Raw genomic sequence first — 5,795 nt, 5'->3', positions numbered from 1 at the left:
ATTGTGATAAAATTAATTGAATGCTTAAAAATTAAGCTACCAAAGAAAAGAAATAAAATGCTAAAGAAATAAAAATGCTAAAAAAATGGAATGCTGGAAAATATATTGCTGTAAAAGTTTGCACGGCGAAAAGGAGACGACCCCTCAATTGGATCCCTTGAGGTCTATTTATATTCATCCATAAAGTAACCGTTTCCCAAAAATTCCTTCAGTATGGTTTCTAACGCGTCAACTAGTCAAGCGAAGAAATAGGGGAGAAGTGCTTCTGTTACGCGCGTCAAAGGCAGAAAAATAGGAGTGGGGGGTGTGACATCCGTCACACCATGTGTTACGCTCGTAACACTAAGTAGAAGGGCGTGACGCTCGTCACATGAGTGTGGCGGTCGTCACAGGCCATTTTCCTTGTAGTTTGCTTGGGCTGGGCTTTAGTGAGATGCTTTCCTACAGAATCCTCTTTTTGCACCCTTTTTCTTTCCTTTTCACATATGCTTCAAATAATGTTACCTGAAATAAATAATAATAGAATACCAAGTAATATCGAATAATATAAATTAAATCGAATCAAATAACACTATAATTTAATTAAATCAAGTCCAGAAATGTGATATTATTTCATGTTATCAAACTCCCCCATACTTAGACTTTTGCTTGTCCTCAAGCAAGATACAATGTAGAGATTGATTTAAAATATTAGCCAGATGAAATTTCCAAACACACATCAATTCGTACTAGGTTGCAAGTAAATCTCGTTTAGAAATAACCTGAGTTTAGTCTTAACATCAACAACTACCGTTACAACATCAGATAACCCCACCTTATGCAAACCAGTTCGAGTCGTGCTATTATAGCTAGCCTAGTTCTTTTACTCTATTTCACCCATTTTCATTCTAGCGAAATCACATTAAGCCCTTTATCTTTTCGCGCGCATAGTGGAGTAACCGGTTAGCGATTCTGATCCCCTTTTAGCTAGAAGTTCTGGTACATAAGTTGGATAACTTCGTTATTTAGTCCATTGCAAATTGCGGGGGATCGGACCGTAGTCTGCCCTACCAAGTTCAGCACCAGAAACCACTGAACCAACTCACAATGGATCGTTCATACCATGCTTTCGTAGGGTCCGCAACCTTTGGATTAAATGATCGGGTAAGGATCACCTAACTTTATTAGTGCATTTCCTGATTTTTAATATGTTATTTTGGGAATCATTCACTTATATTCATCGGCTCTCCATGTAGTTTGCTATTAAGATGGTGTCGACTTCTCGTATAAACTACTCGGGGTTACTATAAAACTAAAAGTGCAAGGAATTGGTATAATAGGTACTTATCCTGATCTAACATGTTGAGGTTTTTAGAGCGTTTGGGCGGTAATAATTTCTGTCTTGATTTCACTCAAGTTTTATAAAATAAGCAACCTTTATACTTATCGAGTGTGTTAAATTTTTGTTATGGCTCAAGAAAGTTGAGGGGAATAGATAATAAAAACTTTTCACACTAGGGACTTGACTTAAAATAAATCATATATATTATATATATATATATATATATATATATATTATATATATATATATATATATATATATATATATATATATATATATATATATATATATATATATATATATATATATATATATATATATATATATATATATATATATATTTTAATGTATGAAAGGGAAATAACATACTTGAAAGGGAAATAGTGAAAGGAAAATAAATATAACTGAAACAAAGTTTTCCCCCTTCACTTAAATGAAACATTGTCCCCAATGTTTCAAAAAAAATGAAAGAAAAGGAAAAGAAAAAGGAACCCAAACTCAATTCTGCCTGCGTCCTCTTGTTCTCGGACCCGGTGATCGTTGACGTACTTCCAAGTCATCAAACCGGTTAAGCAAGTCAGTGAACCGCTGGTCGGTTATTGCATTCCTCTCTGCATGTTGTTGTTGCATCTGGCGCATCAGTTGCATTACTTTGTTATTCTACGCATGCATAGCATCAAGCCGTTGGGCTTGATGTTCAATAGCATCCATGATGTCATCATTTGTTGTCGGTCTTCTTCGTCGACGACGTCGGGAGGATGGACCAGCCACGTTATCGGAAGGATTATGTGGGGCCGAATGTTGCTCAGTACCTTGATCGCCTTGCTCCATTTCATCAAACTCGTCTTGGGGCGGGTTTGCTTGTGTAAGCTCGGTAGCTTCGGGAGCATTCAGGTCGTAGATGAATCGGTTGGGGTTGGTGACATCTGTGAGAGCAATGTTGGGCAAAACAACGCTTGGGACCTCCTGGTTATTCACCATCAGATAATACTTCCCGCCTACCCTGTTTTTGATTAGGCGGCTGGAGCGACAATAGCTTATATCCATAAAAAGGGGTGGCAAAGATTGCAAATTTTGCAGTCGATCCCCTAGATTTAAGCCGAGTGCGATAGTGGTAATTAATCCTCCAATCACAAAAGGTTGACGGCCTCGAGCACAAAGGGTACGAATATGGTGAAGTAAGAAAGAGGCGGCGTTTACCTTGGTATCCATTTCAAAGACGCAGTGTAGGAAGAATAATTCCTTCGCGTTGACTTTGCTGTTGTTGGGTCGTCCAAAAATGGTGTTTTGCAGAATATGGATAAAATACCGGATAGTAGGGTTGTGTATGTGCGAAACGAGTAAGGCATCCCAATTGGTGGTTTCCACACCGGATATTTTTCCAAAAAGGTCGAAGGCGTTTGTGTTCCAATCTGAGTTTGAAGGGATTCTTGGGTGGGCTTGGTCTCCTACAGGAAAGTGTAGCATGGCACTCAACTGTTCCTGAGATAGTGAGTACTCGGTGTTGAACATGCGGAAATTTGCGGTACCGGTTAAGTATTTGTTTTCACCGGGTGGAGTGGTGTAGGAATAAGAACTTAAAAACTCTAAGGTGAGTGATGGGTAAGTAGGGTGATTTTGTGTGCAAAGAAAAGTAAAGTCAGAAAGCCTAAGTAACCATTGCAGACCTTGAAGTAATCCTAATTCTTATAGGCAATTTAAATTTGGATACCTGGTGGATATGACACCGCGTTGTTGGAACCGAACGAACTGCTCTCGTTGAAAGTTGTCATCTTCAGATCGGAAAATAATATTTCCGAATTGCCCTTCTTGGTGTTGGTTTGCCGCCATATTGATAGGTAGGTAAAAAGAAGGAAAAGAGAGTGAAATATAGTTGTGTAGAAATGGTTTGTTGGAATGATGTGGTGTAGGAAGAAAGGTATTGTGGGTATTTATAGGAAAAGTTTTGGAAGTTGGGAAGAGGAGTGGGTGAGAGAAAAATAAATGTGGATGAATGTGAGTGGAATGGAGTAAAGGTGAGTTGAATGGAAAAATGAAAAGATGGGGAGAAACGGTCATGTCCCCAACGGTCACCAACGTTCACCTGTTCTAAAGCTGTCACGCTCGTGACAAAGTGTGTTACGGGCGTCATGGGTTGCGTGGCGACCGTGATGACTTATGTGACGCTCGTCACGCTGGTGAGCTTGCAACGGTCACTGGCGCTCGTGACTGCTTACGTGGGTGCTTCATAAATTGTTTTTATCATTTTATTATATTATTAGTTTTTGTTTATTATATTTGCTATTGTTTTATTTTTGAATTGCCATTAATGCTGCTCTATTACACCATAGTGCATATATATTTTTCTCTAATAAACCATGTATGCAATATATATATATATATATATATATATATATATATATATATATATATATATATATATATATATATATATATATATCATTGGGAATTATAGAGCATAAATGAAAATAAAATTGAATTTATCCAATAATGCCAATAGCTTCATAAAAAATAAACATAATGTAATATTTGAAAATAAAACATGCGAAAAATAAATCCTAAGATTAAAAGCAATGTTAAACGAAACTATAAAATTCCTAAAACTAAAACTAATTAACTACAATTCTTCTAGCCACTTGTAGGATCTCTGGCCGGAGGAGCGAAGGAATTGACACGGTGGAGCAACTCGTGAAATTGATTTGTCATTCTACTCATGTATTCCATAAATTCATGTCCCATATTAGTTAACTCTTCTCTGATGGCATCTTGTTCTGACATCAAGGCTTGAATGGCGGTATTATAATCAGTTCCGGGCATATGATGTCTAAGATCAGGTATTGCCGATTGTGCAGACGGGATAAGATGAGGTGGAGAGGCAGCATCATGGTAACCAGTTGGTGTCTGTGGATCAGACTCAGCATAAGGAATCTGGTCGTCACAAATCTCATAATCTTGGATGGATTCAACAGATCTAACAGGAGAAGGTATTCCATTCAGGTTGTAGAGCCAATTATTACGGTTATGGACACTAGTCATCGGACTAGGCATGGTGAATAGGTAAAGAACTTGGTTATTAATTATTAGTTCAAACTCTTCAGGTCCAAGGTTTCTTATAAACATAATGTTGAAGAGGAAAGGTATATTCATAGGCTCAATGCCACAAAAAGGATTCAAATCAAGCATGGGTTGGCGCAATCCGATAACATTTGCAATCATAGTTATCAATCCTCCTATTTGAAATGGTGCACGGTCATCTTGGATAAGGAGGTCAAAATTCGCCAACATGTAGGTGGCACCATTCATTGGACGGCTCTGGGAAGCACAAAATATTATGAAGAGTTCATCACGTGATACAGTGGTAATGTTTGATCTCTTCCCAAAAAGAGTGTGTGCTAGGATCTTGTGGAAATAACGAAAAGTTGGGTTATGTATGTTTCCAGAAAGAAACTCATGTTCCTCGGGGTCGTCATTTCCACTCAAACTTCCCCAAAAGTGCTCAAGCTCTCTATATTCAAAAAGGTCTTCTTGGCTCATGGTGAATGTGTCAAAAGAAGTAAGGAACCCTAAGAGGTTAGTAAACTCTTGAATGTTATACTGGTACTCCATATTAAACATCCTGAACTGAATGAACCCTCGGTTTATTCCTTTTCCATGGGTTGGTAAATAAATCAGGGAGCTAAGGAATTCTAGAGTTAACCTCCGGTAGGTAACAAATTATCTTCGAATAGGAGTGGTTTCCCACCCTATTTGACTCAGCAAATAAAAGACACTCTCTCTTAGTCCAAGAACGGTCATTGCCCAATCATCGGCATAAAAGCTTGGGTGCATCTCTCTCTCAGCTAGTTCTTCAAATTTTTGTCTCTGAGCTATCCCTCGGAATTTGATACCCATACGATCAATATATCCCATCAGGTTAGTGTTAACTAAAGAAAAGAAAAACAAGAATTTAGTTAGGATTTGGCCAGATGCCGAAAGAAGAAAAGAAGAAAAAATAAATAAAATAAAATAAATGAAGAATGAATACTGAATAAAATTAAAAGAGTAGTCAAAAAAATAAAAATAAAAATTTGTGGGTTGTCTCCCACGAAGCGCTTTGTTTAATGTCGCAAGCTCGACATAAAACTATTAAATGTTAATCTATTAATTTTTGAGACATTACGTCTAAGTGCAGGACTTGCGAGTCTTCATTGTTTTCTGCATAATGATAATGTTTTAGACGCTGCCCGTTTACGATAAATGCTTCAGTAGATTTTCCTTTAATTTCCACGGCCCCACTAGGAAAGACATTAGTGACTTGGAAAGGGCCTGACCACCTAGAGCATAGTTTTCCTGGGAACAACTTAAGTCTAGAGTTAAACAATAGGACTATGTCGCCTTGTTTGAAAGTTTTTCTTGATATACGTTTATCATGCCATTTTTTCGTCCTTTCTTTGTAGATTCTGGCATTTTCGTAGGCGTCTTGTCTAAGTTCCTC

This window comes from Lathyrus oleraceus, unplaced genomic scaffold (genome assembly GCF_024323335.1).
Source record: "Lathyrus oleraceus cultivar Zhongwan6 unplaced genomic scaffold, CAAS_Psat_ZW6_1.0 chrUn1101, whole genome shotgun sequence".
In the NCBI taxonomy this organism is placed as follows: Eukaryota; Viridiplantae; Streptophyta; class Magnoliopsida; order Fabales; family Fabaceae; genus Lathyrus; species Lathyrus oleraceus.
Note: the sequence above shows the minus strand (reverse complement) of the source record.